The sequence below is a fragment of the Schistocerca gregaria genome, chromosome 3 (assembly GCF_023897955.1).
Source record: "Schistocerca gregaria isolate iqSchGreg1 chromosome 3, iqSchGreg1.2, whole genome shotgun sequence".
NCBI classification, from domain to species: domain Eukaryota; kingdom Metazoa; phylum Arthropoda; class Insecta; order Orthoptera; family Acrididae; genus Schistocerca; species Schistocerca gregaria.
The window spans coordinates 919511213-919532790 of record NC_064922.1 but is presented as its reverse complement, the minus strand read 5'-3'; the positions used below and the strand labels follow the sequence as shown (position 1 = coordinate 919532790).

At 43.2% G+C, this 21578-nt stretch overlaps 1 protein-coding gene across 6 annotated transcripts in view; it reads left to right on the top strand.

Moving 5' to 3' along the window:
• Positions 1-21578, top strand: part of LOC126355736 (U-scoloptoxin(05)-Sm1a) — a 1173513-nt gene that overhangs the window by 1104070 nt on the left and 47865 nt on the right. The gene's annotated exons all lie outside the window — the stretch shown is intronic.

Below are 21578 nucleotides of genomic sequence, written 5' to 3'. Positions count from 1 at the left end.
TTGATAATAATTGTTTTTCTTCCCATATTGTCTGTTTCTATGGTTATCTCTGTCATATTCATTACTATGGAAATGCGATCTTCCTCTGTAACTATTATTCTGCCAACGGTTGTCATACGAGTGGTGTCTGTTTTGGTCACGATTTGTGTTGTGAGAATAGCCTTGTCGTGTATTATTTCTGTCATCGCGGAATTGTGACAGATGTGACCTGTAATTGTTGTTCTCCTGTTTTCGCGTTCCGCGACTGTCAGTGTCAATTTCCTGTTCTTGTAATAGTCCCTGAAAAGCTTCAATATCGTCTTTGCAACGCCCTGCCAAAATAATATGTCGTAAATGTTCAGGTAATTTGATTAAGCAAATGCGGATGAGTTCTGAGAGGCTGTATGGGTTTGATAAGGTACTGATTCTTGTGCAACGTGTCTTCAAAATATTTCATAAGACTGGAGAATTCAGATTGTTAGAAATGTTTCATCATAATGATGCTATGTTTTACTCGGTCTTGTGTAGCTTGAGACCAATATGCTGAGAGGAAGGCATGATAAAATTCTCCTTCACTGTGACAATCGTGAATGACCGATCGCATTCTCACAGGTGGTTCATTATTTAAATAGCCACATTTTAATTCTAATCTGTGCTCTTAATGACCAGTTGAGAGGAAAACAATGAGAGAATTGATGAAGCCACGCTTGTGGATGAATGTCGTTGCCGGATTTCTTAAATGTTTTGAATTTACGTGTAGTAATGAACAGCTTATAGTCAAAATCATCATGTCGGCGAGTCGCATGTCGGTCATTGTTACGTCGTTTCGGCGGTTCCATCTCAAAATTCGGTGTACCTTGCCAATTTCTTTCCTAATTTCCGAAGTGCCCTGTGTTATTATTTTGTGGCTGTTCCGTATTTCTATGTCCCTCTTCCCGTACTGGAGCGCGAGTGTCCTCTGAAATACACTCCTGGAAATTGAAATAAGAACAACGTGAATTCATTGTCCCAGGAAGGGGAAACTTTATTGACACATTCCTGGGGTCAGATACATCACATGATCACACTGACAGAACCACAGGCACATACACACAGGCAACAGAGCATGCACAATGTCGGCACTAGGACAGTGTATATCCACCTTTCGCAGCAATGCAGGCTGCTATTCTCCCATGGAGACGATCGTAGAGATGCTGGATGTAGTCCTGTGCAACGGCTTGCCATGCCATTTCCACCTGGCGCCTCAGTTGGACCAGCGTTCGTGCTGGACGTGCAGACCGCGTGAGACGACGCTTCATCCAGTCCCAAACATGCTCAATGGGGGACAGATCCGGAGATCTTGCTGGCCAGGGTAGTTGACTTACACCTTCTAGAGCACGTTGGGTGGCACGGGATACATGCGGACGTGCATTGTCCTGTTGGAACAGCAAGTTCCCTTGCCGGTGTAGGAATGGTAGAATGATGGGTTCGATGACGGTTTGGATGTGCCGTGCACTATTCAGTGTCCCCTCGACGATCACCAGAGGTGTACGGCCAGTGTAGGAGATCGCTCCCCATACCATGATGCCGGGTGTTGGCCCTGTGTGCCTCGGTCGTATGCAGTCCTGATTGTGGCGCTCACCTGCACAGCGCCAAACACGCATACGACCATCATTGGCACCAAGGCAGAAGCGACTCTCATCGCTGAAGACGATACGTCTCCATTCGTCCCTCCATTCACGCCTGTCGCGACACCACTGGAGGCGGGCTGCACGATGTTGGGGCGTGAGCGGAAGACGGCCTAACGGTGTGCGGGACCGTAGCCCAGCTTCATGGAGACGGTTGCGAATGGTCCTCGCCGATACCCCAGGAGCAACAGTGTCCCTAATTTGCCGGGAAGTGGCGGTGCGGTTCCCTACGGCACTGCGTAGGATCCTACGGTCTTGGCGTGCATCCGTGCGTCGCTGCGGTCCGGTCCCATGTCGACGGGCTCGTGCACCTTCCGCCGACCACTGGCGACAACATCGATGTACTGTGGAGACTTCACGACCCACGTGTTGAGCAATTCGGCGGTACGTCCACCCGGCCTCCCGCATGCCCACTATACGCCCTCGCTCAAAGTCCGTCAACTGCACATACGGTTCACGTCCACGCTGTCGCGGCATCCTACCAGTGTTAAAGACTGCGATGGAGCTCCGTATGCCACGGCAAACTGGCTGACACTGATGGCGGCGGTGCACAAATGCTGCGCAGCTAGCGCCATTCGACGGCCAACACCGCGGTTCCTGGTGTGTCCGCTGTGCCGTGCGTGTGATCATTGCTTGTACAGCCCTCTCGCAGTGTCCGGAGCAAGTATGGTGGGTCTGACACACCGGTGTCAATGTGTTCTTTTTTCCATTTCCAGGAGTGTATGTAATTCTTGTGTTACTTGAGCCAACTGATCTTGTACTTCCCGCATTTCTCTTTTGTACTGTGTTTTGATTTGATTTTGATTCTGTTTGAATTTTCTAATTTGTTCATACTCTTCAGTGTCAGTGAAGGCTACAGGTTTTGTGTCATTCAGATCATCATCTACCTTTGTAGATAAGTTAGTGAACTGATCTGAAAGTTCGGCTACTTTATCCGATAGTGAAATTATTTCCATTGTGTGTTTTTCTGAACCAAGTTTCAGAGTGTCCATTTGTGTTGAAATCGTATCTACTGTGTCCTTATCCAGATTTTTTGCAAGTTGCGTAACCGAATCTGTAGATGCAACTGAGTCAATTTTAGTTTGCAAGGTCTCATGATTTTCATGAACAACAGTTTGCAGTTCTTTTATGGCTGCCTTGTGATTCTGTAATGCACTTTCATGCCGCGAAAAAATAGGTTGCAAATGCTCACAAATTTGTGTTTTACGTCATTACAGACTTTTTGACATTTCGATTCAATGTTATGTAACTCATTAGTTAAATCTTCACGTGTTTCTTCAGGCGTGGTGTCTAACTTTTGAAGCTTTTGTTCCATTGCGTCTAACTTTTGAAGATTTTGTTCCATTGTGTCTAACTTTTGAAGCTTTTGCTGTGTTTGTCTCTGATTTTGTTCCATTGTGTCTAACTTTTGAAGCTTTTGTCCCATTTGTTGCATTAATTGTAATAACAATGCACTGGTGTCTGAAACATGTTCCTTAGTGCTATTCGGCAATGCATTTGAACCGGCAATATTCGCAGTTTGAAAACCAGAAAATGTGTCTTGACTTATTTGAGAAAACGGTGAGGACGCAAAATCTGAATCTACAGTATTTACAAGATTGTGTCCTGTCATTTCGGAATCCTGCGGCGAGCTGTTGCCGACCGATCGATCGATAATGCTTCCCTGTTTACTAATTGTTTCATTGCCTACACCATTATTTGCAACCCGCTCCATTTCCCTATGCACTATTACCAAATTACTACTTTGAACATTAGTTAATTCATTACATGGTGGCGCTAACACACTGCTTTCGTCTTCACTGTTATTTCTCAGTTTACTTTGGAGCCTAATATTACGTTTTTCACACGCCATTATTGTCACAATATTTCGCACGATAACACAGAAAAGCACAATTTGAAGAGCAAAAATAAGAAAACACATTAACGTAGCACTGAAAATAATATCTAGTTAATTGCAAGCGCAGCTGCGAAATACTTCGTGCAAATCTACATGCATGCCACAACTGTTTTACTGTACAACAATGAAAGACTGCATCTACAAAGGAGATTCTCTCTACAATTACGCGCTAGCAATAAACGATAGCTACACTAACTACACAAAATACAAAAAAAAAAAAAAAATCAGAAGAATCCAGCGAGGTATCCTCGGCTAGGGGTCGACATATGAAACGTCCCCTTTAAAAAATTATACAAGACTGTGCTTAAACTGACACACAATATTTTTTTAGCGCAATGCAATCTGACTTTCAGTAATCCCCACAAGAGAATGGCCCTGATTAAATTAACCTATACGTTTCACAAATCACTTACAAAAATCTTCGTTACTCGAACTACTGCTATACAGCGAGCGCCACTACTGCCAGCTAAATAAAAGATTCAAACTACTGAAGGCACTAGCTACTGATAGGCACGGTTAGCAAATGAAAGATTTTAATAGAAGACAAACAATGTATTTACCTCAGTAGTGTTCAAAAGTCATAATGTATATAGCAGTTCATGACATTTATTTCACAGTTGCAATGTCGGCCTTCTGGCCATTTTCCAGTGGTACTGCAAAATCTAAAAGAATACAAAAATTAAGCACAGAGTACATATGCAGAACTGCACAAACATGTCATGCAGGTAGTACTACAAGCCTTTTCATTATACAAAGACGGTAATAACAAACGAGTGCGCAGCTCTGTACATCGTGAAATGATGTAAATTACTTGAACTTTTACCTATGTTCGACAACGGCCTTGCCGCAGGGGTAACAACGGTTCCCGTCATATAAGCGAAGTTAAGCGCTGTCGAGCTCAGCTAGCACTTGCATGGGTGACCGCCCTATCTGCTGAACACTGTTTGCAAGCGGGGTGCCCTCAGCTCTTGTGAGGTAAATTGAGCAGCTACTTGACTGAGAAAGTAGTGGCTCCGATCACAAAAAGTGACAACGGCGGGAAGAGCGGGTGCTCACATCACGTCCCTCCACATCGGCAACTAGTAACGCCTTTAGGCTGAGGATGACACGGCGTAGCTCAGTACCGTTGGATCTTTTGAGACCTCTTCGGACGGAGTTTAGATTACGAGAAGTTTAGTTACGTATGTTCACATGCTTCTAATAAATCGCTATAAATCAATGTTCTAACACACTGTTTATATGCAAACTATGTCAGAGTGTCTGTGCGCTTCGCAAATATTGTACATTCAAGTGATAACAACTGTAAGTTTCACATCATAACATCTTTCTACATCTGTTGAGAACATACGGCTCCCTAGGTGATGACATGGACGTAATATGCAAGGGGACATAATAATGGATTTTATTTATAACATGGTAGCGTAAAAATACGTGTTTTACCTACTCTAAAGGTATCACACTGACTTGGATACTTATACAGAGCATGGAAAGAGATATCTTACATACTACTTTGCGTATACATTTCAGCTGATGAGCCGTGCAGGGTAGCCGCGCGGTCTCGGGCGTCATGTAACGGTCCGTGCGTCTTGATCCCCCCCTCGGAGGTTCGAGTCCTCCCTCGGGCATGGGTCCATAGAGTAAGTTAGTTTAAGTTCGATTAAGCAGTGTGTCAGCTTAGGGACCGATGACCTAGGCAGTTTGGTCCGATAATATCTTACCACAAATTTACAAATTTTGTTCACAATTAGGTGACGAAAAAACACAGAAGACACAAAATGCTCGCCAGTGATACAGCCATCAGTGCATCAGAACAAATTTAGGCAATTCATCACGAGACGCTGCCTCGTAAGTACAGGGTGTGTCTATCTACCAAGCTCTAATATGGAGAATGAGACAGGGAAAAATGTAAGTTCATATAATAATATATTCCAACTGCTTAAAATACTATCGAAAAAAGTGCAAAAATATTTGTCCAGTATTATAATGCACTGCTAAAATACATTAGATAAAACAAGACACACACTAAAGATAAAATGAAAAGTAGAGAAAAAATTTAATTTACAAAAATAAAGTATATGGGAGTGCATTTTCGTTATCCTCATTATCGTGTATAAAACTGCAGTACAATACAAGACGACGTAACACTTATAAAATTTGTTACATAGTATAGTAGTAGGAAAGTAGTATCACACGAAAGTTGTGAACAAATCAATGAGGATTTGCGGAAAATAAATGCGTGGTGTAATGACTGGAAGTTATCTCTCAATTTTAGTAAGTGTAACCTACTGAGTATAACAAGGTGAAAATCCCCATTAATGTACGAGTACAAAATAAATGCCCATTCTTTGGAAGCGGTAACATCCGTCAAGTATCTGGGTGTGACTCTTCGAAATGATCTCAAATGGAACTATCAGATTACACAAGTAGCTGGCAAGGCGAACTCCAGATTGCGGTTTATTGGTAGAATCCTGAAGCGATGCAGTCCTTCAACAAAGGAAATAGCTTACAATATGTTAGTTCGTCCAGTCTTAGAGTATCTAAGTATCTAAGCATCTAGTATCTTACCAGTTGGGTCTCATTCCAGAGACTGAGAAGGTCTAAAGAAGAGGGGCATTATTCGTGACTGGTACATTTAGCCATCGCGATAGCGTTACAAATCTCATAGAAACTTTGAAGTGGGACACTCATGCAGATCGCGTATGGTTCGCGGGAAGAACGACTGTCTGAAAGCCTCCGTGCGCGCTCGAATCTCTCTAATTTTACATTCGTGATCTCATCGGGAGGTATAAGTAGGGGAAAGCAATGTATTCGATACCTCATCCAGAAACGCACCCTTTCGAAACCTGGACCGCGATGCAGAGGGCCTCTCTTGCAGAGTCTGCCACTTGAGTTTGCTAAACATCTCCGTAAAGCTATCACGGTTACCAAATAACCCTATAACGAAACGCGCAGCTCTTCTTTGGATCTTCTCTACCTCCTCCGTCAACCCGATCTGGTACGGATCCCACACTGATGAGCAACACTCAAGTATAGGTGGAACGAGTGTTCTGTAAGCCACCTCCTTTGTTGATGGACTACATATTCTAAGGATTCTCCCAATGAATCTCAACCTGGTACCCGCCTTACCAACAATTAATTTTATATGATCATTCCACTTCAAATCGTTCCGCACGCATACTCCCAGATATTTTACAGAAGTAACTGCTACCAGTGTTTGTACCGCTATCATATAACCATACAATAAAGGATCCTTCTTTCTATGTATTTGCAATACATTACATTTGTCTATGTTAAGGGTCAGTTGCCACTCCCTGCACCAAGTGCCTATCCGCTGCAGATCTTCCTGCATTTCGCTACAATTTTCTAATGCTGCAACTTCTCTGTATACTGCAGCATCATCCGCGAAAAGCCGCATGGAACTTCCGACACTATCTACTAGGTCATTTATATATATTGTGAACAGCAATTGTCCCGAAACACTCCCCTGTGGCACGCCAGAGGTTACTTTAACGTCTGTAGACGTCTCTCCATTGAGAACAATATGCTGTGTTCTGTTTGCTAAAATATCAGGCGACAGTGCGGAACTGTATCGAACGCCTTCCGGAAGTCAAGGAAAATAGCACCTACCTGGGAGCGTGTATCTAATATTTTCTGGCTGTCATGAACAAATAAAGCGAGTTGGTCTCACACGATCGCTGTTTCCGGAATTCATGTTGATTCCTGCAGAGTAGATTCTGGGTTTCCAAAAACGACATGATACGCGAGAAAAAAACATGTTCTAAAATTCTACAACAATTCAAATCTGTATCATTGAGGCACGCAAACCTGCCAACCAACGGCAAGGTCCATGGTTCATGGGGGACATCCTAAACTACAAAATAAAAAACGACAATCGATAAATAGACCCCTAGCAACCGCAGAAAAAAAAAACACGCTGCGAACTTATGCACCTACCTAACAGATGTGATACAAAGGTTTACATACAATTATTCCTTCCATGCGCCATTCGCGAATGTAGCGGAAAAGGGGGGAAGAGATACTGGTATCAGAAGCGCCCTCCGCTACACACCGTAAGGTGGCCCGCGGCGTGCAGATGCAGATGTAGACGTGTGCGCCACGCTGGCGGGGCTCTCTGCACGCCTCCCCCGCACGTGGCAGGCTTCGCTGGCGGCCCGCTCACGCCAGGCTGGGCGCCGCCTCCCGGCCCCGGCAGGGCGCGTCATCCACTTTAAGGCCAAGTTCTGGCGCCTTCCACTCGGGACTTTAAAACCACACGCGCACTCGCGGCCCCGCCCTCCCGCCCCCACTCTCAGCGCCGCCGCAAACTTCGCGACGCGGGACAGGCCGACCACTTTCCCAACTACTCACGGCTCCGCCAGGTCTCGACAGGCCTCCCCTCTCTCTTCCCGAGACGCTAGCTGCCGCACCGCTCCCCGCGAAATTTTGAAGTTGGAGGGGGGCGATGTGTGAAATATAGCTCGGATAAGAAATACAGAAATGATGACTTATTGAGAACGATTAGGAGTGTGGGGCAACTGGAAAAACTAATCACACTACAGTATCATCTCCTGTCTGATCAGACGCTTCAGTATTTTATGTCAATCTATTAACCTAGTTAGTTACGTACACTGGCAGTGCGTCAGTAGTTGACTATACGGGGTGATTGAGCAACCACTCCTTTGGGTTTTATGTAACCAGCAACACCTTCATAAATCACACGCGAGATTTTCGTATTCACTCGCTAGCTAAGCGCGAACTGTTAGTCCTACAGACAAAATGATCAGGACTTTTTTTACCAAATTTAATTCAGTTACATTTTACACTGGGATACTCTTTCACTGGAGGTCACGGTTTTCGAGTTACTCAAGAAAAACATATCTGAAGGTTACTTTTGTACGTTTTTCTTCAATAATTCAAAAGCTACAGCCTCTAGCGAAAACATATTAACATAACATTCAAAAACATTAAATTTCCTACAAATAACTCCTGTTCATTTTTCCTCTATCACTAATACACTAATGGCCATTAAAATTGCTACACCAAGAAGAAATGCAGATGATAAACGGGTATTCATTGGACAAATATATTATACTAGAACTGATACATGATTACATTTTCACGCAATTTGGGAGCATAGATCCTGAGAAACCAGTACCCAAAACAACCACCTCTGCCCGTGATAACGGCCTTGATAAGTCTGGGCATTGAGTCAAACAGAGTTTGGATGCCGTGTACAGGTACAGCTGCCCATGAAGCTACAACACGATACCACAGTTCATCACGAGTAGTGACTGGCGTATTGTGACGAGCCAGTGGCTCGGCCACCATTGACCAGACGTTTTCAATTGGTGAGAGATCTGGAGAATGTGCTGGCCAGGGCAGCAGTCGAACGTTTTCTGTATCCAGGATGGCCCGTAAAGGACCTGTAACATGCTTTTGTGCGTTATCCTGCTGAAATGTAGGTTTTCGCAAGGATCGAATGAAAGGTAGAGCCACGGGTCGTAACACATGTGAAATGTAACGTCCACTGCTCAAAGTCCCGCCAATGCGATCAAGAGGTGACCGAGACATGTAAACAATGGCACCCCATACCATCACGCCGCGTGATACGCCACTATGGCGATGACGAATACACTCTTCCAATGTGCGTTCACCGCGATGTCGCCAGACACGGATGCGACCATCGTGATGTTGTAAACAGAACCTGGATACATCCGAAAACTGACGTTTTGCCATTCGTGCACCCAGGTTCGTCGTTGACTACACCATCGCAGGTGATGCAGCATCAAGCGTAACCGCAGCCATATTCTCCGAGTCGAATATGTGGTGACGAGACAGGTTCAAGACAATAGTGTTCCGTGAATAGCAGACACAGGGGCTTCTAGGACAACACCAGAATGAGAGCGTAGGATTGTTCGACTGACTCTAACGAGTGGATGGATGACAACAACTGAAATTCGGCCAGCAGTTACTGGCACAGTGTTAACATGAACCACTAGGAATAGATCACTGGAATCTGGATTCAGACCTCGAGTTACCAAGCGTCATTTGCTGCTGATACCATACCACAGGCAACAGAGATGCATGATATGGAGCTAGACTTAACTGGGACACTGAGTGGCATTTTGTGGTGTTATTATTAGTGTGCTAAATATCAACTCCTTTGACGTGCCAATGTCATGGTCCGAGCTTGGCAACATCTCGGTGCAGAAGTCACATTGTCGAGCATAAGCCCCTGGAGTGAGAGCATCGACCACCTGAAATGTACGTAGACGGTTTCACGCAAGCGTTTACGCGGAATTTTGAAAGTTGTTGTTTGTGGGATCTGAAGTTCCCGTCTTGATTTCTATGGGCTTCGCTGGAATGCTGCTCGAACGCGATCAACATTTCGCTCCGACACGTCAGGCTGACCAGGACTTCTGCTTCCACAGGTACAGGCCTTCTTTCAAACTTGAAACAACATCAGTCCAAGCGGGTGCAATCCCGATTGATCTCGAGTTAATGTGGTTTTACTTGCGGTTGTAGCAGTTAGTAAAAAACACTCATCTTCATTTTTGGTGAACTCCGATGATGAAGAAGCTGTGAAGGAACTGCAACTATTTGCTCCACCAAATTTGCTGCAACTTCCTGAGCTCTACACAGGATATCTAATGATTTAGTATGCCAAGAGATATTTCAAGTAGTCAATCTGAGACGAAATTTCACTTTTACAATTGCATTTTTATTCCTTCGGCTGATACAAGTCTCATGCACTAAAACTGTTCCAAAATTAACTCTCTCGTGGCTGATTCGCGACTACTTACATATACATCATAGATTGTTACAGGCAGATAATTTAAGGATCACAGTCATAATCTTATTGGCATTCACAAACTAATATCAGAATATTAAGCATAAAGTCGTTCCTACCATACGGCAACAATGATTTTGCTCTGTTCTTATTTTTATAGTACCGAAATGTACAAAATATGTTTGCAGACAATGCGCTTTACAGATCAATTACGTCATAAAAGTTATTGGTTGGAAAATATTCTTAACATGTACTTACGTTCTTTACATAAATACAAACAAAAAGCCAGTTTCACTTTTGGTGAAAAGGATTCTAGAATTGCACAATGAGAACTGTTTATGATTTTTGTTTAAGTATCGATTAGTAGCAGTCGAACCAGAGCAGAGATTTTTCTGCACTCGATAAACCTGAAATGAAATTAATTGCGAAATTTGAAGCATTATAATACATTTAGTTTTAAAATGATAAAATAATGAAATAATAACGTTCTAAGGCTGATCCCGGCGGAGGTTCGAGTCCTCCCTCGGGCATGGGGGTGTGTGTTTGTCCTTAGGATAATTTAGGTTAAGTAGTGTGTAAGCTTAAGGACTGATGAGCTTAGCAGTTCAGTCCCATAAGATTTCACACACATTTGAACATTTCTGAATAACGTTCTAAAATTTATGAAAGCCTGTAAATGTGGCAGCCTGACGCCTACGATCTACGCTTCGTTTGGTATTTAACGTAACAATCACATATTTGTACGTCTCAAACTGTTTGCACAAGGCATAACTGGAGACTTTGCAGAGTGGCTCCTCGTGAAAATGGGTGCGAAGTGCTCGTTGGACAGCAGTCACTGATTCTGTTTTTGATAACTGAAGAACGGAGCAGCTTTTATGTTGTTGTATGGTTGCCATTTTCTACACTAGCGCTCTGTGTCGACGGCAGCCTGCAACAAAAGAACTGCGCCCACAAGGGAAAAAAAACCTTCTAGAGATACCCTATTGCCGGCCGCTGTGGCCGAGCGGTTCTAGGCACTTCAGTCCGGAAACGCACTGCTCCAGCGGTAGTAGGTTCGAATCCTGCCTCGGGCATCGATGTGCGTGATGTCCTTAGGTTAGTTAGGTTTAAGTAGTTCTAAGTCTAGGGGACTGATAACATCAGATGTTAAGTCCCATATTGCTTAGACCCATTTGAACCATTTGATACCCTGTTAACATGTTAAGATTTGAAGCAGAGTAAGTTGTACCGTTCTTTCGTCGTTACACTATAGTTTCATACCAGCCTCCACTTAACAGTCTTCATTAACCTAAACATCATGTGTTTGAGATATGGCAAGAAATTCTTCAAGATACTGGGGGGTTGTTTCCATCTGCGCCCCTAAAGGTGTTGCATCACATACTGATAATGTTGGAGATTCCGCATGGAATGGAAATTTAGTTAAGAATTACCCGTTATGTAACGAACGTCTCCACAAAGTCTGATAAATATTGGACCGTTGCTTCATAGTGTATCACTTTCGAATCTGACGGTAAACTTTCGTTAAAAGGGGTCAAAGCGCAATAGAATCAAAAGTTTCGCAGAAGTCTCGAAAAATCGAATGAGTTAGGTTTCCTCTATCCACGGTACGGAGAACATCGTGTGAGAAGACAGTGAGTTGGGTTTCTGCACAATGGGGAACAAATGCACAAGAACCAAAAATAGAAGTCGATCTCATTGGTAAGATCTATCCAAAACACTGAAGATTATAACTTCACCATGTGAACACATAAAAAATAGCACTGATAATTACTGCACAAACAGCTCTGTCCTCGACCGTTGAATAAGATCTAAATTCAACTTATGTTTAGCAGAAACGAAGAAATATAAAACTCAAAACATCATTATCTGCCGGGGAAATACTGTAAAATAAATAGCCCAAGGAAGTTAAAGAGATTAATAAAACAAACGTATTCAAAAAGACAGCTAAAACTTTCTGTTAGGCAATACATTCTACGAGAGTCAAGGGTTACTTCCGTGACACAGAAATAAGGGTTTGGCAGGAAATGTAACACAAGCAAACAATATCGGTAATTAAACATCTATGATTTGGCAGAAAATATAACACAAATAAGCAATATCGATATTAAAATGTCTATGATTTCACATAACATTTTTTTCTTTTTTTTTAATGTTCTGCAAATGTTGTTGTTGTTGTTGTTGTTGTTGTTGTTGTCTTCAGTCGTGAGACTGGTTTGATGCAGCTCTCCATGCTACTCTCTCCTGTGCAAGCTTCTTCATCTCCCAGTACTTACTGCAACCTACAGTCTTCTGAATATGCTTAGTGTACTCTTCTCTTGGTCTCCCTGTACGATTTTTACTCTCCACGCTTCCCTCCAATGCTAAATTTGTGATCCCCTGATGCCTCAGAATATGACCTACCAACCGGTCCCTTCTTCTTGTCAAGTTGTGCCACAAACACATCTTCTCCCCAATTCTATTCAGTACCTTCTCATTATTTATGTGATCTACCCATCTAATCTTCGGCATTTTTCTGTAGCACCACATTTCGAAAGCTTATATTCGCTTCTTGTCTTAAGTATTTATCGTCCATGTTTCACTTCCATACATGGCTACACTCCGTACAAATACTTTCAGAAACAATTTCCTTAGTCTTAAATCTATACTCGATGTTAACAAATTTCTCTTCTTCAAAAACGCTTACCTTGCCATTTCCAGTCTAGATTTTATATCCTCTCTACTGTCCGCAGCTCGTGGTCTTCCGGTAGCGTTCTCGCTTCCCGCGCACACGGTCCCGGGTTCAATTCCCAGCCTGACCAGGCATTTTCTCTGCCTCGTGATGACTGGGTGTTGTGTGTCCTTCATCATCATTTCTTCCCCATCGTCACGCAAGTCGCCGAAGTGGCGTCAACTCGAAAGACTTGCACCAGGCGAACGGTCTATCCGACGGGAGGCCCTAGCCACAGGGCATTTCCATTTCCACCTATCCTCTCTACGTCGACCATCATCAGTTATTTTGCTCCCCAAATAGCAAAACTCGTTTACTACTTTAAGTGTCTCATTTCCTAATCTAATTTCCTCAGCATCACCTGACTTAATTCGACTACATTCCATTATCCTCGTTATGGTTTTGTTGATGTTCACCTTATATCCTCCTTTCAAGACACTGTCCATTCCGTTCAACTGATCTTCTAAGTCCTTTGCTGTTTCTGACAAAATTACAATGTCATCGGCGAACCTCAAAGTTTTTATTTCTTCTCCATGGATATTAATACCTACTCCGAATTTTTCTTTTGTTTCCTTTACTGCTTGCTCAATATACAAATTGAATAACATCGGGGAGAGGCTAAAACCCTGTCTCACTCCCTTCCCGATCACTGCTTCCCTTTCGTGCCACTCGACTCTTATAACTGCCATCTGCTTTCTGTGCAAATTGTAAACAGCATTTCGCTCCCTGTATTTTAGCCCTGCCACCTTTAGAATTTGAAAGAGAGTATTCCAGTCAACATTGTCAAAAGCTTTCACTAAGTCTACAAATGCTAGATACGTAGGTTTGCCTGTTCTTAATCTAGCTTCTAAGATAAGTCATAAGGTCAGTATTGCCTCAAGTGTTCCAGTGTTTCTTCGGAATCCAAACTGATCTTCCCCGAGGTAGGCTTCTACCAGTTTTTCCATTCGTCTGTAAGGAATTCGTGTTAGTATTTTTGCAGCTGTGACTTATTAAACTCATAGTTCGGTAATTTCCACATCTGTCAACACCTGCTTTCTTTGGGATTGGAATTATTATATTCTTCTTGAAGTCTGAGGGTACTTCGCCTGTCTCATGCATCTTGCTCACCAAATGGTAGAGTTTTGTCAGGACTGGCTCTCCCAAGGCCGTTAGTAGTTCTAATGGAATGTTGTCTACTCCTGGGGCCTTGTTTCGACTCAGGTCTTTCAGTACTCTGTCAAACTCTTCACGCAGTATCTTATCTCTCATTTAATCTTCATCTACGCCCTCTTCCATTTCCATAATATTGTCCTTAAGTACATCGCCCTTGTATAGACCCTCTATATACTCCTTCCACCTTTGTACTTTCCCTTCTTTGCTTAGAACTGGGTTTCCATCTGAGCTCTTGGCATTCATACAAGTGGCTCTCTTTTCTCCAAAGGTCTCCTTAATTTTCCTGTAGGAAATACTCACTCCCAAATATGCAATGTATATACTACCACATGATCCTCTTTCTGAGCAGAACGTCTCATCCATTACAGAGGGATGCTGACTCAGGTTTTCAGGTTCGCAAATTTAAAGCTGCTATCTACAAACATCGTCGATTTGTCCTGACATCGAATCATAGTGTGTGCAGTGTTGTCTTACGAAACGGTGTGTGTAGTATGTGTGGTGACTAAGAGTGAGAAATCTATGAACAGCATAGCCGTAGCCTTTTACGTTATTAAAGCATTATTGAACACCAGGAATGAACCGAATGAGGTAGTACTGTTTTAAACAGACTGGCCTTGTTTTTGGGAGAGTGGAGGGTTCAGTATTCATGCGGCCATGCTGATTTAGGTTTTCCATGGTTCCTTACAGTACTTGAGGCAAACGCCAGGATGTGGGCATGGCCGACTGCCAGTCCCGTCCTTGCCAGATGAAGCCTGTAGGTAAGTAAATACCTGTAAATACCTGTGTATATGAATTATGCTGTTTTTGTTGTTCTTAAATTTTAAAACGAAGACAATACAAAGCCAAACAGATAATTGCAGCATCCAAGAAGAAATCTTGGGAAGACTTTGAAAACAGGTTGGAGTCTTTGGGTCAAGCTGCTGGAAAACCATTCTGGAGTGTAATTAGCAGTCTGCGAAAGCGAGGGAAGAAGGAAATGACAAGTATTTTCGACAGGTCAGGAGAACTGCTGGTGAATCCTGTGGATTACTTGGGCAGATGGAGGGAATATTTTGAAGAGTTGCTCAATGTAAGTGAAAATACGATCAGTAATGTTTCAGATTTCGATGTACAATGGGATAGGAATGATGATGGAAATAGTATCACATTTGAGGAAGTGGAGAAAATGGTCAATAGATTGCAGTGCAATAAAGCAGCTGGAGTGGATGAAATTCGGTAGGAACTCATCAGATACAGTGGAATGTCAGGTCTTACATGGCTACACAGGATAATTGAAATGTGCGAGTCGGGACAGGTTCCATCAGACTGGACAAAATCAGTAATCACACCATTGTTTAAACATGGAAACAGAAAAGATTGTAACAACTACAGAGGTATCTCTTTAACGAGCGTTGTGAGTAAAATCTTCTCAGGTATTGTTGAAAGGAAAGTGCGAGTATTAGTTGAGGACCAATTGGATGAAAATGAGTGTGGGTTTAGGCCTCTTAGAGGTTGTCAGGACCAGATCTTTAGCTTATGGCAAATAATGGAGAAGTGTGTAAGAGGTCCACAATTAAAGAATTTGTTGCTAGCGCACTCGAGCTGATGTAATTTCGGTGTATTGCTCACGCGCTGCCTGCGATATGTAACCTAGAAGAGAATCTGAGACCAAAGAGCAGTATTGACTGCAGTAGGAACTGTGTGGCAGTAGGAGTAAGTTGTTGCTAGCGAGCAGTCGCATCTGTTGTATCGTGTTGGCTGGGCCGGTCGTGTGCAGCGATGGCGGAGCCTGAGCGTTGTAGGATAAGGTAAAGGCAGCCTCGCGCATATGTAGTATTGTTACATCAAGTCCCATGTAAATGTTTTTAAAAAATCTGTTAATAATAATCTTTCTCAAAAAAAGTAACTTTTGACATTCATCTCAATTTAAAGAATTCATTAATTTCTCCAATCCTTGGCAATCCCGATTATTGAAAAGAAAAGTCAGTTCTTTCCTTTTTTATAAGACAAATCTATCGGCCAGCATTGCACTTAGCTGCGCCAGGAAAATTTCTTATAGGAGGAGATATACACGCGTTATCCGGCGATCTAATTAAGGTAAGATTTTCAGTTTATTCAGAATGATGTATCAGGGCCATGACGCAGCATTGCTGACGTCCAAAATTTACCAGGTTAAACTGACTGTCAATTATTGAAAGGTTATAGGTTTGTCACATTGTATTATATTTTCACTGTTGGGTATTTACGCTAAATGAGAGTAATATTCATACTATTTTATTTTGTGGGGAGGTTACAAGTGTTATGAGTGGAACAGGGAATTGTATCTATGCTTTATAGATCTAGAAAAGGCATATGACCCAGTTCCTAGGAGGAAGTTATTGTCTGCTCTACGAGATTATGGAATAGGAGGCAAACTTTTGCAAGCAATTAAAGGTCTTTACATGGATAGTCAGGCAGCAGTTAGAGTTGACGGTAAATTGAGTTCATGGTTCAGAGTAGTTTCAGGGGTAAGACAAGGCTGCAACCTGTCTCCACTGTTGTTCATATTATTTATGGATCGTATGTTGAAAACAATAGACTGGCTGGGTGAGATTAAGATATGTGAACACAAAATAAGCAGTCTTGAATATGCGGATGACTTAGTTGTGATGGCAGATTCGATTGACAGTTCGCAAAGTAATATTTCAGAGCGAGATCAGAAATGTAAGGACTATGGTATGGAGATTAGCATCTCCAAAACGAAAGTAATGTCACTGGGAAAGAGATATAAACGGATTGAGTGCCAAATAGGAGGAACAAAGAACAGGCGGACGGTTTCAAGTACTTATGATGCATATTCTCACAGGATGGCAACATAGTGGAAGAACTGGAAGCGAGGGGTAGGAAAGCTAATGCAGTGAGTGATCAGCTACGATCTACTCTCTTCTGCAAGAAGGAAGTCAGTACCAAGACTAAGTTACCTGTGCACCGTTCAATCTTTCGACCAACTTTGTTGTATGGGAGCGAAAGCTGGGTGGATTCAGATTACCTTATCAACAAGGTTGAGGTTACGGATATGAAAGTAGCTATGGTTGATTGCAGGTACTAGTAGATGGGAACAATGGCAGGAGGGTGTCCACAATGAGGAAATCAAAAAAAAAAAAAAAACTGGGAATGAACTTTATAGATGTAGCAGTCAGGGCGAACAGGCTTAGATGGTGGGGTCTTGTTACACGCATGGGAGAAGCAAGGTTACCCAAGAGCTTCAGCGGTAGAGGGTAGGAGGAGTTGGGGCAGACCAAGGAGAAGGTACCTGGATTCGTTTAAGAATGAAGTAGGCTTAGCATCAGAAGAGGCACCAATGTTAGCACTGAATAGAGGATCATGGAGGAATTTTATAAGGGGGACTATGCTCCAGACTGAACGCTGAAAGGCATAATCAGTCTTAAATGATGATGATGATGATGATGATGATGATGACATGCCCGGTATTCTGGTAGAAGTAACCTACGGACGAATGAAACCACTAATACTGCTACATGATCGACGTTTGCTGCACTCACTCTGCGTAAGCTTACGTCTGCAGCATCAGTAGTAAGTGGGTTTTGACATCCTATCGCGGACTTTATTTTTCGCGTTCGTATCTTTTACGACGAGCGATGCACCCGCCGGAGTCGGCGCCGTGGCTCCCCGCGAGCGGAACTCCAGCCTCCGGGCTCTGCTGCCCGCCCACCAGTTGCTGCGGCCTCGCAATTACACGGCGCTCGCAGTCTCGTTACATCGTTACACGAGGCCAGCCCACTTAACGAGCCGCCTCGTTACACACCTCGCTTACACCGCCCGGCTTCTTCCCTGGCTATATTAAGTCGCTGGCGTAGTGATCGATGGTGAGCCAGCGTGAACGTCGCAGTTGGCTCTCGGGGAAGATTAGCACGACCCTATAAGCGAATACCAAATTACTGCCGTCTTTTTACCACCAGACTTTTTTTATTGGGTCATTAAGAGCGCCGAGGGACTTCCGCTCCCTACGGAGAGGGGTTGAGTGATCGCTACGGGGCCTCAGGTCCCAGCTGCAGCTACGCGTGTCAAGCTCCCGTTAAACTCGTCCATTTAAGGGGTCGCCATTTACGGTTCCTTAAATACGTCTGTGAGTAATAGGGGCGACTGCAGGAAGTTAAATGTACTGTCCTGCCCTTCCACAAAAGTGTAGATATTAACTTTAAGCAGAGGAGTATAGATTAACTAACCAAATATAACGAATGAATAAGCACATTTATCACATAAAAAACAAATACACTGAGGTGATGGAAGTCATGGGACAGTGACATACACATGTACAGATGCGGTAGGATCTCGAGGACTAGGTACAAAAGGGCAGTACATTGTCGACACTGTAGTTTGCAATCAGGCGATTCATGAGAATGGGATTGCGACTTGAGTATGTCAGTACAAAGGAAATTAACAGACTTTAAACGCGGTATTGTAGTTGGAACAAGACGCATGGGACATTCCATTACGGAAATCGTTAGGGAATTCAATATTCCGAGATCCATATCTACATCTGCATGTACATCCATACTCCTCAAGTCACCTGACCGTGTGTGGCGGAGGGTACTTTGAGTACCTCTGTCGGTTCTCCCTTCTATTCCAGTCACGTACTGTTCGTGGAAAGAAAGATTGTCGGTATGCCTCTGTGTGGGCTCTAATCTCTCTGATTATATCCTCATGGTCTCTTCGCGAGATATACGTAGGAGGGAGCAATATACTGCTTGACTCCCCGGTGAAGGTATGTCCTCGAAACTTAAACAAAAGCCCGTAAAGAGCTACTGAGCGTCTTTCTTGCAGAGTCTTCCACTGGAGTTTATCCATCATCTCCGTAACGCTTTCGCGATTACTAAATGATCCTGTAACGAAGCGCACTGCTCTCCGTTGGATCTTCTTTCTCTCTCTTAGATCAACCCTATCTGGTACGGATCCCATACCGGTGAGCAGTATTCAAGCAGTGGGCGAAAAAGTGTACTGTAACCTGCTTCCTTTTTTTTTCGAATTGCATTTCCTTAGTATTCTTCCAATGAATCTCAGTCTGGTATCTGCAACTTTCGATGTTATCCACAATGTCATTTATGTATATTGTGAATAGCAACAGACCTGCGACACTCCCCTGCGGCACACCTGAGATCACCCTTACTTCAGAAGACATCTCTCCATTGAGAATGACATACTGCGTTCTGTTATCTAGTGACTCTTCAATCCAATCTCACAATTGGTCTGATAGTTCATATGCTCTTACTTTTTTCATTAAACGACTGTGGGGAACTGTATCGAACGCCTTGCAGAAGTCAAGAAACACGGCATCCACCTGGGAACCCGTGTGTACGGCCCTTCGAGTCTCGTGGACGAATAGCGGGAGCTGGGTTTCACACGATTGTCTTTTCCAAAACCCATGCTGATTCCTACAGAGTAGATTTCTAGTCTCCAGTAAAGTCATGATAGGCAAGTCTTTCCGTAATCTATCAAAGTGCTTTGTAATGGGACCCTGCTAGATTCGCTTAAGTGCCTGGTTTTTCTCCAACACCTGTGGAAAATAAACGCATGAAAAGTCTTAGCAGGAAGCACCAATTAATGCAGCAGTCAACTGGAGCATGAAACGACTAATGGAGATGATTGCGTTGTGCTTCATCGATTGGCTGAAAACTCTGAATGGAATAACAGTTTCAGGAGATGCTTGCAGCTTGTGAAACTGAGCAGGGTATAGGCAGCAAGCTAACATTTCTGACGTCGGGAGTCAATCGTCCTTTGTGATCAACGAACTTACTTTTCCAAGACGGGAACCGTACAAGAATTCTGAAATGTATTTCCCCTTCGCGGACTGTGAATTATGCCTGGTTATTTTCCGGTTTTCCATTGGACTGATGCAATTCAGTGAACGTGCATGTGCTCGGTACAAAGAGGCCATTCGCTAGCTGAAGATGGTGTTTGATAAAAGAGACAGACGTGGCTGGGTCTGATTGGAGGCAATTAATTACATTTGTTTCCGTTGAAACTTGACTTGTGTTTTTACGCCTTTTGGCCTGTTAACTTTGAGCCATTGTCCTGTTTTGTCTGGAGATTGTTGACGGCGGTTGCTCAGAACCGGGTGGATGACTTGTACTGACTGTTAAGAGTTATCCGTTTTCTATGCAGTGGTCGAATCTGGGATTCATTCCGAATGCAGTTAAACATTGTTTTCTGATCACCGACAAAAAAAAGGTTCAAATGTGTGTGAAATCTTATGGGACTTAACTGCTAAGGTCATCAGTCCCTAAGCTTACACACTACTTCACCTAAATTATCCTAAGGACAAACACACACACCCATGCCCGAGGGAGGACTCGAACCCCCTCGGGACCAGCCGCACAGTCCATGACTGCAGCGCCCTAGACCGCTCGTCTAATCCCGCGCGGCAGCACGGACAAGTTTTAACACTGCGTCGTAGATCATCCTAAGGCTGGTCACCTTTATTAAGCCTATTTCGTAAGTACATCACTGCAGAGAATTGATCCGGGTCCGTCAGTGCACGGTTCCTGTTTAATCTGCATAAAAATACGCCGCGTTATTTGTTATTTGCTCCCGGAACGACGCCGATTTGTGTATTAAATGCATGCAGTGGTCACAAAATACCTTAGATTAGGTCAATAGTAGAATTAATAAATACGCGTTCAATGATAGAGAGCTTTGACCAACTAGGAGATGATGGGTAAGGCTTCCCGTTATTTATCTAAGTGCTTCATGGTCGGAACCTCCGGGATTCTCTTAAGGGCCACATATCACTAAAGAGACATACTGTGAAATGCCAGGGGCGGCGACTATATGCTGATGGCTACATGCGAACTTAAATAGAATAAAAATACTGCTTATTGTTTTGGTAGTCTCAAACCATGAAGCTGCATTCATTCGGTATGTGTTGCTCTATAACACGTCTCCTACTCTCTTTTGCACGTTGAAGTTTTCTTTCATATAAATGTCCTTCTGCAAAAGTATGTGTCCTATTTTCCCCGTCATTTCTCGAAGATTACTGCGTTGCATCGACTACGTCGTTGCACATCAGAATGTCTCAACGGCAAATATTTCTCTAGTTAATAAGATGCCTACTTTCGAAATCTAAGAAAACATTAGAATTGAACCATTGCACCAGCATGAATATTTCTTTCACTTGCGTTTTCGTTAGCAAATTCTGTTCAAATTCACTCAAAAACAAATCTGAGGCTTTAAGTAGCTTAGAGCTCCTATAATTCTGATGTTAATTAGCCTTTATCAATCAATTATTCAAGAACAATTTAAACTGGTTAACTTGAGAACCTTCTGTAGATAGTCTGGGTTGGTGTGTTTGTGCTACATACGCGTGATTCTGGCTTCAGTTTCGCACCGCACTACAGTTTTGCAGTT